Genomic DNA, 21,372 nt, shown 5'->3' with positions numbered 1-21,372 from the left:
GGGGCATTATAAATATCTCAATTTAGAAATATTTTCAAATGTTACAAAATCCACTCCCATTACTTCATACAGTGTAGAAATATTAAATTTGCCAGTGAAAAAGAATTAACAAGTCTTTCTTAAAGCAGTTTTTTGTCTTTACAAATAAAATGTTAAGAACTGAATTCTCTTTAGACAAGCTGTCTTCTAAAATAGCATGCAGACCTGCTTATTCATGTCTGTGAGTCTTCCAAAATATAGGTAGTAATTCTGACTCTTATTCAAAGACTCTTTGTCCTTAAAAGAGGACAATACTAACTTCTTGATATAGGGAAAATATATAAATTACTCCTGTGAGTGAGCCTATTTATAAAATAATTATTTATATAGTATAGAGAATATTAGACTTAAAATCAGAAGATCTGGAATTGGGATTCCATCTCTGACACTTAATGGTGATTTGGCAGTTATCTTCACCTTTCTGAGGCTGAGTTTCTCCACGGGATTATTGAGAGAAAATGAGTCGGCAAAATTCCTTATAAAATAAAATTTTTAAATACTTTGCAAGTGTGAGCTAAAACTCATGCATTGGTGACTTCATTCAAACTTCTTATGTCATCTCATCAAAAACAGTCAGAAATTAAGTTTAATGGTACAAAACCACCTTCTGGCCAGCAGGTGTGTGAGAATGAAACTTTAAAATAACATGTTTATTATCCAGTTCCCTAATTAGAGGAAGTGGTATTCTTCAGCATGACTAGTCATGAAATACAAATCTATCCTTTTTCCCTTTGTTGAGCGGTTATACATATTCAGTAGGGTCAGATGAGTTGAAAATGGTAGGACATAATGAACTGGACTGGTTTTGAATGTCTTCCAGTTGCAGCACGGCTTTTTAATTTATTTTTGCTTTGAATCCTCATTTACTATGAATTTCATAATGAAATTAGTCTCTGAGAAATAAGCCTAAGATTAACTGAATTGTGCCTAGGAAATCGGAGAAGAAACTGGTCTAAGAATATCACTTTGAAAGTTGTTGAGTTCTATTTTGAGATAGAGCTGATGTGCAAAATATGTTTCTCTTTCTATTTTATTTTATTTTAGAGCATCCTGATCTATGTGCGTGTGTGTGTTTATAGGTCCATTTCTTTCTTTTTTTAATTATATAAAACAGTTTGTACAACTGTTGCTTTTTTCACTTCCTCTGTTTTGTATCTTGACATACTGTTTTGAGGGAAATCCCTCTGAACTTTATCCTTGTTTCTCAATTATGATGGAACAATTATGGTTAATTGAGTTTAGCTACCTAAAAGAACAAAATATTTTAGCATACATGCTCTGGTTGGACTCATGGTTAAGAAGACAAATACAAGCACCCATTCAATCAGCCTGGTGTGTGGAATAAAACCCAAAGCTGTCATCGTCAAATCATGCATAATTTTTGTATGCATTTTCCCTCTCAAAATTCAGTACCCACTTGCATCATCCTTGTCAGTAAGTTTTGCTTATTTGGGGGCATCTGTGATTAAGTAAGCAGGTAATATTGGGTATATTGAAATAAGGGAACAACTAACATTTTAAGAATACTATATACAACAGCTCTTTCCTTTCAGGTGATGATTTTCATGCTTGTGTTGTGTTCTTTCTACAGAACAAAGACTAAATAATGACGTAACCCTCAGCTGACTGACTGAAAATGTGACTGGACTCACTCCCTGTGGACAGTTGACGGCTTTTTTTTCACATACCTGATAGTTTGTACACGGCATTGTTTTGTCTGGGGAGTAGCATTGTTGACATGTGTTTTTCAACCACACATTAATGCTAAAACGAATATAGTAGTTGTTTCTTAGAGTAATATGTTGTTACGTGTGGCAGAAATAAAGTTTTCTTTGGTTAACTAAATCATGCCTTATTTATGTGAAAGATAAGAATGAGAAAAACTTAATAGACAATGTTTAGAAATTTATTAAATGACATTTCATTGATTTTGAGATGCACATTTTTTCACATTTTTACACTTCAGAAATTGTAAATATTATGATATCAATCAGTAAATAATTGACAGCTTTTTTTTTTTTTTCCCTTTCTCTCTTAGTGGAACATAAAAGTGCTTTTTTCAGTCAGTTGCATCTGAGATTCAATGAAATATGGTAACTGCTATCAATCTACACATGTAGATTGGCTCCTTAACACTTATTCTGAAGCAAGGGCTAAAAGACATATCATTAGAAATATTTTTATACTTTTTTTTGTAGTTATACCAGAATACTTTGTTGGTAATGTTGTACAGATCTTTTAAGATTTATAGCAGTTTAGGTGATAAGGAATAATTTTAAGTTATTGTTGATAATAAGTTTAAATAAATACCAGTGGCTTTGGTAAGTGGATATTTTTCCTTCATAAATATAAAATGTAATGGCTGCTCCAAAAATATGACATGTAAGCAGTTTTCAGAACAAACTATGATAGGAAGAACAGTCGTTTCAAAAAAAGATTAAAAATTAGGAACTTTTTCTGCTTCTATTTTGAAAATCCAAGAAAAAAAATTTATCTTCTCTTGAGATGAATGATACGTATCAAAAAAGGTATAAAGTTGAGAGTTTGGCACCTTAAAAAAGACATTAAGTGGTATACAGTTGTTAAATACCACTTAATTGGTTCCTCATGCTTCTCACATCCTGAGTTAAATTAAAAACAGTGAAAAGATTAAATCCACTAAGCGTAATAATATATTTCATACTTGGACATCTCTCTGTTAAAAACTTAAAATCCTTTTTTTGAATCAGTAATTTTAACAAATTTAGATAAGAAAATATCCTGTCTTATCTTCCTAACAAGACATACTGAACAAGAATTGAACCAAGTATCTTTCTGTTAGCCAAAGGCCATATTTTAAAAAGAAAGCCAATGACGTCTTTAGAAATGAAAAACTTCCGAAGACAGTTAGGGATTAATTGCCAATAGATTATTCATTCCAAACTCATTTACTGCACATGAAGTTCCATCTTCACAGATTAGAATTAAATTGGTTCTTGAAGTTTATCTAGCTCTACCACTCGATTAATGCTTGAATTCTCCCCCAGATATTCCTTCCAGATGGTTAATCTAAATAATGTAAAAATAGGAACCTCCCTACTGCCTGAGTCCATTGCATGTTGGTTAATCCTCATAATTGACATAAAACCTGATTTCTTGCTATTTTACTTGTTCACATGGGAGCTATCATATACCCTCCAGCCCTCCAAGTTTTCTGTTCTTCATTTAAGGTGAGGTAGCCAGTTCCAGCTGGAGAAGGCAATGGCACCCCACTCCAGTACTCTTGCGTGGAAAATCCCATGGACGGAGGAGCCTGGTAGGCTGCAGTCCATGGGGTCGCGAAGAGGCGGACACGACTGAGAGACCTCACTTTCACTTTTCACTTTCATGCATTGGAGAAGGAAATGGCAACCCACTCCAGTGTTCTTGCTTGGAGAATCCCAGGAACGGGGGAGCCTGGTGGGCTGCTTTCTATGGGATCGCACAGAGTCGGACACGACTGAAGCGACTTAGCAGCAGCCAGTTCCAGCAAACAGTCGTGATTTCAGTAAGGTGCCTTGTCTATGTTTATTTCTTTGGGTTCTTCATATAAATTCTTAAAAAAATAAAAAAGGTATAATAGTTCTCTGCCTGCAAAACACTTCATTGGTTTTACAGTGTGACTTGAGTCTTGTGTTTTCTCTCCCAATTGCATGCCTCAGCGAATAATCCTTACTTTGGCTTCCATGTGCATTTAATCTTAATCCTCTCAGTCATTTAGCCTTGTTGCCACTCTCCTGTCTCTTGCAGTTGATCCCTAAAAGTTTAAAAGCCAAAATGTCACATTTTTCTTAAAATGAGGAAATTCTAGAACCTAAAAAATAGCATTTAATAATCTAGTGCTTATGTCTTCACCTAAATGTTTACTTCTCAATTGCACTTTTGGTATAAGAATAAAATGTATAGACATTTTGATACCATGCATACGTCGGTTACTAAAATTGCCAACAAAGTGTGGTTTTTATTAGTTTTTTTTTATTTCAAAGAAAATGCTAAGCAATATAGATCAATAAACTTCTCTTTCAAATATATGGTTTGCAAAATAAATAACATTTAAAATAAATCCTGATCAGACTTTTTTGTAAATTCATTGTCAGATCTTTTATGGTCAATCACATACTGAAAGCAGCTCTCAGATTTGCTGCTTCTAGAGCATCATGTTCCAAGCTATGTTCCTTGAAACACTATTGTCTTGAAAGAAGTCAATAAGTATTTCTTTTGGAAAGAAATTTTCATGGTCCAGTATATTTAGGAAATGTTCAGTTGTTATTAGTTCACAGGGTTTTTTGACCATGAAGCTTCCAGAGCCTTTAATTTGCTGGTGTACCCAGCCCTGTAACTCTAAAAAAGACCATAGTTTGCACTGTGAATTAAGTGTTTTTAGAGGCATACTACAAACAGGGCACTAGTATTAGAAGGAGTAATTTTTAGGAAAGATTCTTCTGGAATATAAACTTTTTTATTCATATGGTATGGTGTGGTTTTATTTATACCTTTTTTTTTAACTTTTTTATCCAACCCTAGATTAAAAATTAATATAAAATACTAAGGGAATTATTACTCAAAATTTTACCCTTCTCAGAAATGTGTTCTCAACCTAGTCAATATTAATGAACAGAAGATAGAAATGAGAGACCTTACCACTAGGTGGTGATAAAATCACCACTCAGAAAGTGCAGCATTCCAGTGGTATCTAAGGTATTGAGCCTGACGTGCTAGAATTTGTATTGTCTAGAGCTGTGTGGTCCTTAAACTTTGGTGTCTACAAGAGTCACCTCAGGTGTTTGTTTAGAATGCAGGTACACTGATTCTGTTAGGTTTGGGTTGGGTTTTTTGACAAGGCCTCTGAGTGACTCTGCGTCATTGGCATTGACTTTGTGGTATACTGACCTAAAGAGGGTCCATATTTGGACCTTAGGTTGGACTGTTGTAAAAGTAAGACACTGAGAAGTTGCCAAGTTGTTTACCTCGAGCATTTTTTAGAATTAAGCATCTGCTTTCCCTCAATTTATTATCAATAAATATGAATTACCATAAGAAATTGAAAACCACAAGCCATCTCACAAATAGCAAAATGTCAGGCCAGCTTTTTCCTATTGGCAGATGTTTTTCGATGTTTCTGAAGGATGGTAATTATTTGCTTTATGTCATTCAAAGCTTCTACCTAATTTTATTTTCTATTTACATTTATTTTGAAGTGAATTATGTTAATAAGTGAATCAGATTTTGGCTCTGAAGAAGTTCCTAAATCTGTGTCCTTCTTTTTAAATGGCAAAGAGCTTGAAGGTGATATCATCAGTATATAAAAAATTGAAGTAGAATAATCACAAGGGTACAGAAATCATGTCTACATATGTGAGTATTACTATAATCTTAAAGTGAATCTTATAAAATGAATGTTTTTTTGGTGCACCCCAAAAATCTTTTGATATGTTAAGTGCAGTTTACCTGTCAATAACTTCTTATGAACGCATAAAACAAAATATCAGTGAAGGCAGAAACAAGTGAAATATTTATATAGCCTTTTCACCCAGCAATACAGCCACATGCAAGTTTTATTTCTTCCATATGTGAGTGGTAAGCTCTAGTAAAAGTCATGGCTGTTATTTTTACATACGATTTCAGTAAAGAGAGAAAACATAATGGTCATCCTTACTAGGTAAGAATTCCATTTTAAAATCTGAATTCTAATAAATGGATTGCATTATTTCCTTTTCTAGAAACAGTAACTCAAGAACAGTGGATCCTATGAACTGAAGGTATGGTATTGCTAGGGGGTCAAACAGAAACATTTAGTTAAAATATGAAATTGCAGTTCATTCATTACAATGACCATGCTGTATTTAGTTAGAATTGTCCTCAGGAGAATATGCAGGTCCCACTACACTGTGAGAAAGTTAACAGGTCCTGTGAGAATCCACATGAGTGGTTATCACAGGAAAAGAAAGTCCAGTGACCATTGTATATGAGTTGTAGCCACTATCTAAACGTCCAGGTCCACGTGAGCTAGCTGACCTGCAAGCTGACCAAGACTGCAGCTTCTGTGGCACCTAGAAACTGCCTTTCCGACCATATTGCTGCAGAAGTGGTGCGAGGAAGGCCTTAGCAGGCTGTTTAAGGAAAGTCATTGGTGTTTGAGATGCAAAAGTCAGGAATGTGTGAAAAGGCAAGTACTGTTTTTCACAAGTAATTGGGAAACTGCTGGGTACAGTAGGGTAACCACAGTGCTTACCCACAGATATTCCTGTTAATCTACACTCTGAACTTGCCTGCCTCTCTTTCCATTTCTGATCTTGTAGGTAAATGGTGTTACTAGTAATTTTCTTGTTCAGATAATACCGTTTTCCAGTGTTAGTAATTTATAGGTCACAGCATTTATTAGCACAGAGTTCTTAGGGATTTTGTTTCTTTTATTTTTGTGGGGTTTTTTTTAATGCTAAAATAAGAGATTTAAAGTCACCTAAATAGAGTGATCTACTACTTTACAGGAAGATCTGATATATTAAAATACATAATGTTCCTTTCATCATCGACAAACTGTTATTTTGGTTTGGGGCCCCAGTTAAGCACAAAAAAATTTTCTTCTTCTTCCACATTAGTACATTAGTAATTTAAGAACCGTAACTGTCCATTGACTTTGGGGGAAGGTAGAGAAGGGATCACCTTACCTGGAGAATCCCAGGGACAGGGGAGCCTGGTGGGCTGCCATCTATGGGGTCGCACGGAGTCGGAGATGATTGAAGTGACGCAGCAGTGGCAGCAGCAGCAGAGAAGGGATCACAATTTGTTACTTGTAGGACTGACTTTAGGAAGAACCTATAGTAGTGGAGGAGAGCACGGGGACTGACTGACTGACCAGCTTTGTCCGTATCAAAATTGGACCAACAATGGCAAAGAAAAAGTATACTTGAAGAGAGTACCCATCTTTTCTTTACCATTGCAAACTCTTGTGAGGGTTCATCTCCTATTAGTACCATATTGGCTTAATCCTTTCATCAGAACTCCAGCAGGGTTCACTTTCTACCACTTAAACCCCAAATCTGGAAACTGTAGACACTGTAATATGGTCCCATCTTTCACCCAGCCCAGTCTTACGTTACTGCAGTGACTCAAAGTAAGTAATAATAAATAGAATGGAATTAGATCTTCTTACAACATCCTGCAAGATTAGCAGTGTGCCTGAAATAATACCCAGTTTCTGTTTAATAGCTTTGAGTTACTTGTAATATAGCAATGTATCATGTTTTCTGAGTCTTGTTAATATCTTTGTCTTTAGTTCTCCCAAGAGTGTATTTCATGTGTGATAGCAACATGGCCTTTTGAGGCCTGTTTCCTCATCTAGAACATAAAATAATAAAGGCTGTGTAAACAAATACTTGCAACCCCCTTCTCCCAACTTTCTGCAAGAATACCCTTGAAAACATTTAAGAAAAAAAAATTGGTATCATTCATAGAAACTTGAATAGATAAGAATAAGTAGATACATTGGTAAGAATAGTAGATACTAGGAGAAATGTTTACTATAAAGCAGTAAAGATGTGCATTTTATTTAATAGCCGACTCAAATCCCACATTGAAACAACTTGTCACGTAAAACAAGATGATACCTTAGCTTCCCACCTTCTAACACTCCTTATTAACTTGTGTATAAGAAGGCTATACTAATAATTTAAGATAGCTATTGAGAGTCCCATCAGAAAAGGCTCTCATTCTGCATTTCTTAACTGGTGGCCCTGAAGCCGCACCGTCTTGGAGCTTTTCCTTAACCAAGAGAACCACAGCAGACATTCACCGTGGGGTGGAGAGAGTTGTGGAAGAGATCCCACCTTTGACCGGAAGAGCAGTGCTGAATGACAAAGGCAGCGCAAGCCGCCCAGAAAGACCTTCCGCCCATCAGCAGATTTAGAACACTTAGAGCAGGATTTTTTTTAATACTCATCCTCTATCCTAAGAACTTTGGTCTTATTGCATGAAAATCCCTTAGCCTTTTCCACCCTAAGCTTAGATCTACAGACATCCTTGCGTTTCCTGGAGAAGTGGAATGGGCCTGATATTTCAGACAATGTGCTGGATATTACATCAGCGTTTTAGTGAACTCTGAAAGAGCTTAAAGCAGTCCCTGTGGTCTGCCAATTCTGAAATCAGCCTGGCTAAATGTGTCCTCATTGAGATATGAGCAAGAGAGTTACGCTACTGGCACCTGACAAAAGAAGGCCAAGAAAGGGTTGCAGTTGTCTTCTTTTGGCAGAGGAAGGGAGGATTGGGTAAATTCTTTAGTCTTCGTGAAGAAACATTAAAACATTCTCTCATTAAAACATTTTTTATTTCGACATTTAATGTAAGTTGAATCTTTTTAAAATCAGTTAAATGCTCAGTAATGCTAGTCATCAAGGAAACATTAAAACCACAGTAAGATATCCCTCCACTGGTAAGAGCAGCAAAAATTAAGGTATCAGCAATACCAGATGCTGGTATGAATGTGGAGCAACAGGATCTCTCATAACCTGCTGATGGGAGTGTAAATTGGTTCAACCGCTTAAGAAATATTTGACAAATACCTGTTAATGTTAAAACATACATCTACCCTCAACTCACCAGTTCCACTGCTAACGTGTGTATCCAGAAAAGATAAGAAAATATATGTACCGAAGACATGAACTTTATGGTAGCTCAAAGTAGAAGCAACCCCTGATGTCCATCAGCAGAATGGATACTGTGAAGTACTCTATAGTGAGGAAATGAGCTAACTTGTTTGCTACATGTATTAATTTGGATGAATCTTATAAACATACTGACCAAGGAACCAACAAAAGAAAATGCCATATGATTCCCACTTGTGAAAGGGTTCAGAAACAAAACTTAAGCAGAATTCATTGGAGAGGGGTCACAGAGGGATAAAAGGGGGCTTATGGTATACTGGTGATCTTGTCTGTCTGGATCAGTGTGGTGATAACTTTGATAAGCTTTTTGAGTTGTGCTTTTTATGTTTTATGCATGTTTGTATTTGTCTTACACATCATTTAAAGTTTTGGTTTCTTAATGTATTAAATAGTATCAACATGAGGCTAATGAAACAGACACTCCTGCAGTGTAAGAGAACAGCAGTAGTCTGAGGCATTTAGAATAAAGGGTTTTCTGTATCCATCCAATACATTTAAAGCAGGAAGTATTAGAAAATACCTGCGTCAGCTCCTGCCCAGGTACAACAGGGCATTATGATGACAAGAACACGAGAAGAGGGAGAAAGAAGGAAAAGATAGGGAGAAGCTAAATTAAAAGTTGTGTCAGAAATAGCAAATAGTCACAGATTAAAGAAAATCTAACCCATAATGAAGAACAGTAACTATCACACTGATTGCAGAACCTTATGGGTTCTCATGAACCAGCAAAGGGAAGAAAGAAGGGTTTCCCCCAACTTGTTATCAACCAGATTAAAGCTGTCTTCATCAGTGTTCTAAACTGTGCTTAATAAGCTCTCCTCTAAGGAATTCTGCAACTTAAATAAATTACAATAAACCAAAAGCACCGACACATGACTATATTGAGAGAAAAGGTGGAGATACAAAAGGCTGATACTGAAGATTTATCCTTTGAGTAATAGATGTTCCCAAAGAAGGCAAGATGAATTAAACAAAAAAAATAGTTTAATAGAAGAAACCTTGATTTTTAAAAGGGCTCAAGTCTGAAGATCTTCATCTGCACATTAGATGCCAGCTGGAATGGAACAGTGTCTACAGGATTGTGTAGTTCAGGATTTCTTTACTCCAGGTGTGAAGGTAACAGAAAAGGATTCTCTGATGTTCATTGTACTGCTAATTTGGAAAAAAGTACTATATAGGAAAAAAGTACTTGAATATAATCAACACGTTGCCAGAATGAATCAAAATTCAGAATAAAAGAATGAGGAAAGATGAGTTGGTGAGTATTGAAATCAATGCAACTGTTAGAGTAATACAGATAATTATTGTAAATCTAATATTGAAAGCACAATTTATTAAATAGTCTGAGCAAAGGCCAAGAAAGTATGGAAATTTCCCTTTTTTTGTGGGGGGTGGAGAATGAAGTGAGAAATTCTTTTGTAAAGAAAAAATGTGTTTTTTACTTGGAAAATTAAGTGTAAATTTAACAGTGAAATCTGTCATGGTGGGTAACAATAAAATTAATAATAATGTCTCTTGTCAAAGTCCTTGAAAAAGACATGAATGAAACTGAGACAAAATTAAAAAGGAGCACTTAAGATCAAAACTTTTAGATCATTTAAATTTTAAAAAGAAAGGGAAATAATTTGCTCATTTGGAAAAAAGTACTGCATAGGAAAAAAGTACTTGAATATAATCAATACACTGCCAGAATGAATCAAAATTCAGAATAAAAGAACGAGGAAAGACGAGTTGGTGAGTATTGAAATCAATGCAACTGTCTCTTCCAAGAGACTTACTTTTAAATCAAATCTTGTCATGTACATATGACACAAAAAGTATCCCAGAGTACAATTTACAGGAGGAGGTATAAGGCTGAGTAACAGCATGCACACTAATATAGTTACACTCAGTAGTGAAGCTGGCAAACCTTAATATTTATATGCAGGATAACATAGGATTAAAATATAGAAGTACAAAAATGGCTTAGAGATTGTGCTGAAGACTTAATCACAATGGTCTGTGAATGGTAACACTAATCAAATATAAGGGAGAAATTACTCTTTAAAAAAAGATATGTATGGTGATGAGAATTACATTTTCTCAAGATAGTTTACAAATTGATCAGATAGTAGTATTGACAAATAACAAAGCCAGCAGAGGAGACCCAGAAAGATAACTTCTGAATACCAGCTGATTTAGAATATTTAACCGCAGGATAAAAAACAACATGGGGGAAAAAATCCTTAAACTTGTTCTTTTCAGCCTCTTTGTCCTAAAGACAAATTGCAAGGAAATCACCCTTTTCTACACTAAGCCTAGATCCTTTGTGCGTCCTTGAATTTCCCAGAGGAATGAAATGGATCGTTGTTTGTTGTCCATGTGGTGGACATAATATCACATCTGAGTGGAGTGTAAAAGCTGAAAGCGGTCCTTGGAGCTTCAAGATTTCCCTGAAGTGCACGTTAAAGGGTGGAAGTTGTGCAGGGCATGTTCTTTGATCACAGGATAATAAGCCCAGAAAATAATAAAAGCACAAGCACCTGGATAATAATTTTTGAAAAACTCTTCTAAACAGCTATTTTGTCAAGAAAAGTGCAGTAAAATACAGTGAAAATAGCAAAAATAGAGGATAATATGTAATGCTGAAAGGCAAATTGATGGTCACTCAGTGAATGAATTAAACCTGCAGCACTAGAAGCAAAAGTAACAAAGATAGGATTGACCTAGATGCTGCTGCTGCTGCTACTAAGTTGCTTCAGTCGTGTCTGACTCTGCGACCCTATAGACAGCAGCCCACCAGGCTGCCCCGTCCCTGGGATTCTCCAGGCAAGAACACTGGAGTGGGTTGCCATTTCCTTCTCCAATGCATGAAAGTGAAAAGTCAAAGTGAAGTCTCTCAGTCCGACTCTGCGACCCCATGGACTACAGCCCACCAGGCTCCTCTGCCCATGGGATTTTCCACGCAAGAGTACTGGAGTGGGGTGCCATTGCCTTCTCCAGGATTGACCTTATCTGACACCAAAACTTAGATAATTTAGTATCAAAGTTATAGCTCCTGAGTTCACCCAGAAATACAGATACAAATCTAAGAATTCTAGAAAGTACAAATAATATGTCCAAAGAACAATTTACCATTTCTATGTAGGTTATCCTTCGATTAAAAAGCAGCTTGCTTTAAAAATCAAAACCATTACTTTAATATATAGCTTAACAGGGCCATAATGAGATGTGTTGACCTATTGGTTGCTTGTCCGTTTTTGTGATCATACAAATGTCATAGACTTTTTAGGATATGCATGGTTTACTTGAAACAGTCACTGGCTGGAGGGGTAGGATTAGCCTGATTTATTTAAGTAAATCAATGCCTAATCTTCATCTCTAACTGTATGCTGCTGCTGCTACTGCTGCTGCTGCTGCTGCTAAGTCACTTGAGTCGTGTCCAACTCTGTGCGACCCCATAGATGGAAGCCTGCCAGGCTCCCCCGTCCCTGGGATTCTCCAGGCAAGAACACTGGAGCGGGTTGCCATTTCCTTCTCCAATGCATGAAAGTGAAAAGTGAAAGTGAAGTCGCTCAGTCGTGTCCAACTCTCAGCGACCCCATGGACTGCAGCCTACCAGGCTCCTCTGTCCGTGGGATTTTCCAGGCAAGGGTACTGGAGTTGGATGCCATTGCCTTCTCCACTAACTGTATGACTCCTGTATAATAAGACACACAGAATGGATATTGGTGAAGCAATCAAAGTGTCTAAAACTATTTCTTAGAAAAATGGCTAAATTTACTGAACTCTTAACTATTTGCCAGGCTAATTGGTTTACACACGTCTCAAAACCTGTGAAGTAGGTACTGTTACTCCTGTTTTACAGAAAAGCTGAAGTACGTTCAAAGAAATGAGTGGGATATAGTCTTTTCCAAAATCACAAGTGGGGAAGCTGGTTGTCTTATGTAGCCAGTCTTCATCGAAACCCATGCTCTTAATCTCTACACTAAGTATCAATGGCTATAACAAAGAATTCAGACACTTCTTCACAAATGTATGCAGCAACAGGAAATCCTTCTAAAATTATGGAATAGCATTGGAATAATGTGTAATATTTAGTGAAAGCAAGCAGGATACAAAATTATATACACAGTGTGATTTATATATTTTTTAAGCTAGAATGAGTGAAAAGAACCCAACGTGTGTGTGTTTGCTTTTCACTATTGTCCCCGCTTTTTTTTTTTTTTTTTAATCTAAAAAGGATACTGTGTCCCCTATAAGATCATAAGTTTTTGTAAACAAACTCTCTTTTTGTAACCTCAAGCCCAGCTATCCTGTTTACACATAATGGGCACAAAATTTTTGTCCAACTGGATACAACATAAAAGGGATCCTATGTGTGTTTCCTACTAGAGATTCTGTAAAGTCCATGTTCTCTATAAATATTCTAATACTTATATGCCTTTTTAAAAACTGGGGCCCTACCTATGAGATTCATTTTCAAAGGTTCTGCTAATTTTAATTTCAAGTTTATGTTTTTGTTGTTTTTTTGCATTCCTATTAGAGACTAAACAGTCTACATACAAATCTCAGTGGTATTTAAAAATAATAGCATATATTGAACTCTATGTCACTACTGTTCTAAGCACTTGTAAATATTTTTGCACTTAGCTCTCATAACAGTTCTATAAAGTTAATACTGTAAAGCACAGGGAGATGAACTGACTTCTGCTAGGACACAAGAAAAAATATTGGAGCTCGGATCCACAGGAAGCATGATTCCATGTTCTAATTTAAGTTTATATACTGTTTAATTCAACCACTGTTCTTTGTTTAAGAATGAAGTGTAAAACCTTTATTGTATAAATGGAGCATGAATAGAGAATTTTATTCCATTGTATGACCCCTTGAGAAAGTGGATGGAAAAAAAATAGAGAAGCCTAACTGAGATGAAGAAAGCAAGAAAGCAAAAGATTACATACAGGTGGCAGGAAAAAGCGAATGACTCAGTGGTTTGGGGTTCAAGGGACACAATGAAGTGGAGAAGACTTCCTTCCACTTAGGTAGCTTAGTCTAATTATTATGTATTTTGAAAAAATGTTGTAACATGGAGTCAGATGCCACTTGGGTAAAGCAGGTTGGTTCTTTCCAAATCTACTACTTTCCAAGGATTCACCAGAACCAAAGAATTCACCTCTTCTGCCCCCCTTAATTTGTCCACACTTTATTCTCTTTCTTTTGTTTGTTTTACAAGATCACTTTGCCTTGTTCTGGAGATTAAATTACAGTGCAGTGCACAAGTCATAAATGTAGGGTTCAGAAAAGTTTGACAGATGCATACATTCGTGTAACTCACTGTAAGATACTGTTCCCATAGGTCCCTTACAAGTCTACATTTCCTTTAAGTTTCACATGTTTATTACTGAGCCTCATAGACCGCTGATGAAGAAACGGGAAACATCAGGAGCCAAGCATTCCCTCTCCCCCATAGGCTGTTCAGACAGTGATGCTCTCCCTGTGACTTGGTTGGTTAATACACAAGTGATCTTAACACACAGCATGTGTGCCACTTTATATCGGAGGCTTTTTGTAGACCCAGCTTGGTTCTTCTGTCTTCTCTTGGAGTTGTACCGGATTTTATTACCAGTTTTCATTTGAATCCATTGAGGAATGGGGCAATTCTGCTTTTGTTTCTTGGCCTGGAATCACTCGATCCTGAAAGTCTTGTGAGAAGACATGGTGATGAGCAAGCTCCCACGTCTCCACTTCGTGCAAGCAGAGGTACTGTCTCTCTCTTCAGGAAGGTGTATACAGTGAACAGGCTTAGAAAACAGTCTCCTTCTGGAGCAAAAGGCGATTGGTTTACTGTCCGGTATAATAATGTCTGCTTCCAGGGCAAAGGACAGACAGACTTATTGCCCTTTATAAAAGGTTGAGGTTCCTTAACCTTGAGGTTCCCCAGTTCTGCCCTAAACCTAAGTGTGTGCACAGCATGCATCTGGGCCCCTCACTGTCCCCTCCTGTAACACTTCGGAGGTGAGAGGAGGCAGTGCAGACTGCCAGCTGCGCTTCGGATGATAAAGTCCTTTGCCTCCAACCCAGGACCTTCGAGTTTTCTGCCAGCATCCATGAGACTGTGGCAGGTTAACTGGTGGTTTTGCAAGCAGGGTAAAATTTCAGACTCTTCAGAGTTCTTGACAACCATACTCCCTCAAAATTGTCACTAGTTCTCACTGACTTGATGGATGTGAGTCTGAGTGAACACTGGGAGTTGGTGATGGACAGGGAGGCCTGGCGTGCTGCAATTCATGGGGTTGCAAAGAGTAGGACACGACTGAGTGACTGAACTGAACTGTTCTCATTTTTAAATATCTCTTTCTGTGCATTTTGGGGTAATTTTTTCATAATGCCTTCTAATATAAAGACTGTATACAGTCTAGATTGCCCATTAAGTTTTTTATTTCAATGATTACGTTTTTCTAATTTTTCTACTCTTTTTACCCATTATTGAAACATGTCTGATTTTATTTCCTAATGTCTTACTCTTTTGAAAAATTTATCTATTGCTTCACCTCTGAGAATGTGAAACATTGTTTTCTTTAAGTTGTGCTATTATTTCAGATTATTTTTCTGATTATTGATTTTGTGGCAGTGTTTCTTAATGGTAGATTTATGTGCTTTGGAGCTTTGATTTTCATGTTCGTTTTAAGTGGGGAAGAGTGGTTTTGTTACCTACATCTCCCTATCTAAGGATTTTGCAGTTGGCCAGGAGGCTCCAGGGTTCTCCAATCTCAAACCAGATCTTCCACTAACAATTTGAAATTTCTCCCCCATGTTCATTAGTTATTGCCAGCACAACCTCAAAAGCTCAGTAGTTCACAGCAATAAGCATTTCTTTTGCTCACACATCTGTGAGGTAGCGCTGATTTAAACTGTGGGTCTGCAGTCAGCTGGGGCAGTTCCAAGTGTGTTCATTGTTGCGGTCAGGCTAAGGGAGAAGCAGCTCTCTAGGGGGAGGTCATCTTCTGATAAGGGCAAGAGCACAGTAGGGCAAGACCTATTGTACAAGCATTTAAAGCCCCTGCTTATATAACATCTGCAGATACCTCACTGGCCAAAGCAAATCCATAGTTGAGCCCCAAACAAGGAGCAGATAAGTGTAAGTATACTAGCCTTTTGTGGGAGGAATTTCAAAGTTACAAGGTAGGGACTCCCTTGGCTATCCTGTGGTTAAGACTTCACCTACCAGTGCAAGGGGTAGGTTTGATCCCTGTTTAGGGAGCTAAGATCCCACATGCCTCAAGGAAGGCATATATATATATATGTGTGTGTTTATATATATATATATATATATATATAGTGTGTGTGTATATATATATAACAGAAGCAATATTGTAACAAATTCAATAAAGATTTCTAAAAAATGGTCCACATCAAAAAAAAAAAAAATCCTTAAGAAAAAGAAGGCAATTTATATCTGCCTCACAGCAAAACAAACTCACCCTTAACCCAAGACCCTCAAAAGCCTCATCCAATCATGGACTCAGGATCAAAATCCAATATTTTATGATATATATCAGATTTGAATGTGGTTCTCCTTGATCTGGAAACCTATGAACTAAAATGTGTGTTGTGTGTGTGTGTAATCTTTCCTTCACCCTTCACCCTTACCCCACATGGAATGATGGAACAAGGATATATTAGGTGCATTTAATACTCTTAATCAAAAAAGGGAAGATCAGAAGGCATTAGCATTCACTTCTTCTGAAATACCCTAGGGAAAATATAACCTGTCCCTGTACTCTGGGAGTAAGGCATTTTTCTTGGTTAGACTGTAATTTTGCTCCCTGGCAATGGGCCTCCAGTCTGTTGTTCTCTGCTGCTCTTGATTTCATGCTCTCAGGAAGTTTAGATTTCTGTCATTGTTATTGATCACGTCGAGAGTACATTGGAGAATATGCCCCTTTTCACGCTAAGAAGGTCTCTCAGCTACTTCCTGCCTATGAAATGTTGTTGGCTCAGAGGTCTTTTTATATCTCAGTCTCATTCTCTTTTAGTCCTATCTGGTGATCTTTTTTTTTTTTTTTTTTTTTTTGCCAGTACAATTCTCTCAAAAACATGGATTTTTAATGTATTTGTTTTCTGTAAATGCTACAAAGCCATACCCATAATTCCTTTGGGGACATGACATACTAAACTATTAAAAGGAACTTCCACCCATTAGCCTTCTGAGAGATCCTGCCCTTAAGTTTTCTAGAAGCCCCATTATCTCGCTGAGGGGATCTTCCAGGCATCGCCTTCTTTCAGATGTCTTACTAAAGGAAGTTACAGCAATGCCCTTAATTATATTTTTCCCCCAAGCTGAATCTGAGGTTCTTCCTGGCTGGAAATAAAAAACTTTGCTTTCCAGATAAGCAAGTTCAGGGCTCTTTGAAAGTGAAAGTGAAGTTGCTAAGTCATGTCCGACTCTCTGCGACCCCATAGATAGCAGCCCACCAGGCTCCACCATCCCTGGGATTCTCCAGGCAAGAACACTGGAGTGGGTTGCCATTTCCTTCTCCGATGCATGAAAGTGAAAAGTGAAAGTGAAGTCGCTCAGTTGTGTCCGACTCTAGCGACTCCATGGACTGCAGCCTACCAGGCTCCTCTGTCCATGAGATTTTCTAGGCAAAAGTACTGGAGTGGGGTGCCATTAAACCCCTCTAAATTTTTGCAAGTTGCAAGGTTTTTATTTTTCCTGAATTAATCTCTTTCTTTAAAAAGGTGACAGCACCTTTTTAAATGGATCTAAAAGTGACATGCTAGTAACTTTCAACATAAGCCTAGAAACCACCCTGTCTTCCATGTTACCACAGGCAGCAGTGTTACCAAATACAGGTTGCCAGTTTTCCAGCTTCTGTAATAATTTTCATTCCATCTGCCACCTGTTCCCTACACTAATAGCATATATTTTACGGTCTTAACACAGTAGCATCCCAGTATTAGGTTTTCCGTATCAGCTAGCTGTGCTGCAAAACAAACAACCACAGAATCCCAGTGGCATGTAACAAGCTTTTCATTCATAAGTCAGCAGGTCAGCTAGAGAAGCTTGGCTCCACATCACAGGTCTGTGTGCAAGTAGAGCAGTTCTTCTCCACAAATACTCATCCGGGCTGGATCCCAGGTTGAGGGTAGCAGCTACCCTGGGGGAAAGCTTTTCACTGAGGTGACAGAAGTGTAAAAGCGCAAGCCCCATTTGTGCTCAGTCGCTACGTCATGTCTGACTCTTTGCAACCCCATAGGCGTAGCCTGCCCCATAGGCTCCTCTGTCCATGGAATTTTCCAGAATTTTGGGGTGGGGTGCCATTCCCTTCTCCAGGGTATCTTCCTGACCCAGGAATCTAACCTGTGTCTCCTACATTGGCAGGTGGATTCTTTACCACTAAGCCTCCAGGGAAGCCCTATAAGCCCCATTGCTGCTAAGCTGCTAAGTCGCTTCAGTCGTGTCCGACTCTGTGCGACCCCATAGATGGCAGCCCACCAGGCTCCCCCATCCCTGGGATTCTCCAGGCAAGAATACTGGAGTGGGTTGCCATTTCCTTCTCCAATGCATGAAAGTGAAAAGTGAAAGCGAAGTTGCTCAGTCGTGTCTGACTCCTAGTGACCCCATGGACTGCAGCCCACCAGGCCCCTCCGTCCATGGGATTTTCCAGGCAAGAGTACTGGAGTGGGTTGCCATTGCCTTCTCCATTAGACAAGCACATTTCAAAACCCCTGCTTTCCATCACATCTACTAATGTCCCACTGGCCAAAGCAAGTCCCACTGCTGAGCCCAAAGTCAAAGTGTGAAAAAGTACACTCCCTTTTGTGTAAAGAACTTCAGAGTTAGAATGGTGTAGGATATGGATGCAAGGAGGGAAGAAGAATTGGGGCAAGGAATTTATCACATCCTGTGTGGTAATATGTGAGGTACTGGTTGCCAGGCTGCACTTCTGTCCTTCTGCTTCAAGAATATACAGCTTATCTAAGACTGTAGTGCCAAGCTGGAGTAAGCAGCAACTTTTTAAAGATTCCTCATGAGGAGGTCAGGGTAAGTGAGGGTCACCTAGCCCAGCTCCTAGTTGTTAGGCAGTGAACTTGTCTCTTATCTCCATCTCATCTAGTGCACTTTTATTCTCTATTCCTCAAAAGGATACAGACTCTCAATTGCTTCTACCTTCTTCACCACCTATGGGCCTGCAAGCCCATGACTCCACCTCCTTACTTTGTTATTTGCATTCCTCTTCTGTTCTTGGCTCACAGAAATGTTTACCTTATTAAACAAAGTTGTGTTTTTTTCTTTTCTAAGCTGTGTATATTATTTTCTTTCCCATATTACATATCACAGCTTTAGATTTGGAGCAAGGAGATACCCTGAACCTTGAACTTCTGACAGCATTGCCACTCACAGTCCTAGAATCCTGTGTGAAGCTTCTCTTTTATTTTCTGTGATGGTCTTTAAACATAAAATGTGTTTTTAAATCTCGTGGCATTAAGTATGCCTAAATTTAGTGCACTACAAAAAATAACCAGTTTCTTAAAAGATAGACAAGATGTTCAAGTTCAGTACATTTTAAAAAAATGATCAGGAAAATTATATAAAGCAAAAATAGAAAATAGTCCTCTATTCTTGCCAGTAAATCTGATCACTAAAATAAACTATAAATACTTTAAAATGTATATTTTAAATAGTAGTATATTTTATTACAAACCTGGTTATCCCATTCTCTTATCCAAACTTTCATCTGTTGTTTTTTTGACTTTTTATTATATAAAATTTATTATAGGAAAACTGAAGTATATAATATACACACAATAGTGTAATGACTTCTATGTACCCATGACTGAGCTTCATAATTATTTGTCATGGTATATCTTGTTTCATTTATAGCAGGGGTTGGGAAACTATGACCCACATATTAAATCCAGCCTACTGGCTATTTTTATAAATAAAGTTTTATTGGAACACAGTCATGCTCTTTTGTTTAAATGTCTATGCTTGCTTTCATGTCACAATAGCAGAAATGAGTAGTTACAGTAGAGATTGTATGGCCTGCAAAGGAAGATCCTAAAATGTTTACTATCTAGCAGCTTACCACAAAAAGAAAAATATTTGCTGACTGCTGGACTATATACTCTCATCCACTTCCCTCAGCAAAAAATATCTTCCACATTTCATTTAAAAATATTTCAGTATGTATTCTAAATGAAAAAGTTTAAGTTATTCAGTTGTGTCTGACTCTTTGCAACCCCATGGGCTGTAGCCTGCCAGGTTCCTCTGTCCATGGAATTCTCCCAGCAATATCACTGGAGTGGGTTACCATTTCCTTCCCAGAGGGTCTTCCCAACCCAAGGATCAAAACTGGGTCTCCCACATTGCAGGCAGACTCTGCTGTCTGAGCCACCAGGGAAGCCCATTCTAAAAGGTAAGGACTCTAAAAGTAATACCACTCTCACACTAAAGATTCAATAATTCCTTAATTTTATCTCTTCTACAAAATTTCTACTGAATAAAAAGTGGGAATTCTTGAATATTTCTTTTTTTTCCTAACTCATTATCCAGGTGCACTCATAGTTTTAACAAGCCACTTTCTTACCTTTGAAAGAGCTACAGACTTTTCTGTATTTCGTTAGTAGTTTATTCTCAATAATTTTAATATCTTAACAAACACTTTATCTGTCGACCCCAAAGAATAAAACATTCAGAATTTAACAAAGCATGTGAGAAAATTAATAAGCAATAATAGCACAATCATCAGATTTCAACAAAATTGCAATTTGAGATATGTTAAAGGTCCTATAAAAACATGGCATATCAAAGCCATATCGCATTTTTAAAAGGCTAAGAGTTTTTTTTTTTTTTTTTTTTTTTGCCACACTGGTTTTTCCTTTCTTGAGACCAAGGAGTTCACTTTTAGAAGTTTTAACATGTAAGTGATTATTAGAATTTCTATGTAATATTTTATATTAAAATAGCTTTTTACTGTTTACATGTCAATTTTATGGGAGCTATCTCATTTAATACTTACAGCAACCTAGTAAGATAGAAATTATTTTCATACTAAATGCTTCTACTGAGACACAAACCCATATTGTCTTCTTGAAGTCCACCAACCACACTGCTAAACTGGCAATCACAAATTTTACCATAGAGCAGTTTTACACAGGTTTTATCACCTTTTATAGGCCCTGGTACTATAAATGCACTCTGCTATACATATCACTACAGATGGTGACTGCAGCCATGAAATTAAAAGACGCTTACTCCTTGGAAGGAAAGTTATGACTAACCTAGACAGCATATTCAAAAGCAGAGACATTACTTTGCCAACAAAGGTCCGTCTAGTCAAGGCTATGGTTTTTCCTGTGGTCATGTATGGATGTGAGAGTTGGACTGTGAAGAAGGCTGAGCACCAAAAGAATTGATGCTTTTGAACTGTGGTGTTGGAGAAGACTCTTGAGAGTCCCTTGGACTGCAAGGAGATCCAACCAGTCCATTCTGAAGGAGATCAGCCCTGGGATTTCTTTGGAAGGAATGATGCTAAAGCTGAAACTCCAGTACTTTGGCCACCTCATGCGAAGAGTTGACTCATTGGAAAAGACTGATGCTGAGAGGGATTAGGGGCAGGAGGAGAAGGGGACGACAGAGGATGAGATGGCTGGATGGCTTCACTGA

General features: G+C 37.6%; 1 long non-coding RNA gene across 1 annotated transcript in view; it reads right to left on the bottom strand.

The window, feature by feature from the left end:
• Positions 1-3,703: 3,703 nt before the first annotated feature.
• LOC129646226 (uncharacterized) overlaps positions 3,704-21,372 on the bottom strand; it is a 59,757-nt gene continuing 42,088 nt past the window's right edge. The window contains exons 3-4 of the long non-coding RNA XR_008711779.1: positions 6,726-6,873; positions 3,704-3,814 (exon numbers count right to left, since the gene is read on the bottom strand). This is a non-coding gene — a long non-coding RNA (uncharacterized LOC129646226). The remainder of the gene's footprint in view (positions 3,815-6,725; positions 6,874-21,372) is intronic.

The sequence above is a fragment of the Bubalus kerabau genome, chromosome 3 (assembly GCF_029407905.1).
Source record: "Bubalus kerabau isolate K-KA32 ecotype Philippines breed swamp buffalo chromosome 3, PCC_UOA_SB_1v2, whole genome shotgun sequence".
NCBI classification, from domain to species: Eukaryota; Metazoa; Chordata; class Mammalia; order Artiodactyla; family Bovidae; genus Bubalus; species Bubalus kerabau.
Note: the sequence above shows the minus strand (reverse complement) of the source record. Positions and strands in the feature narration are given on the sequence as shown.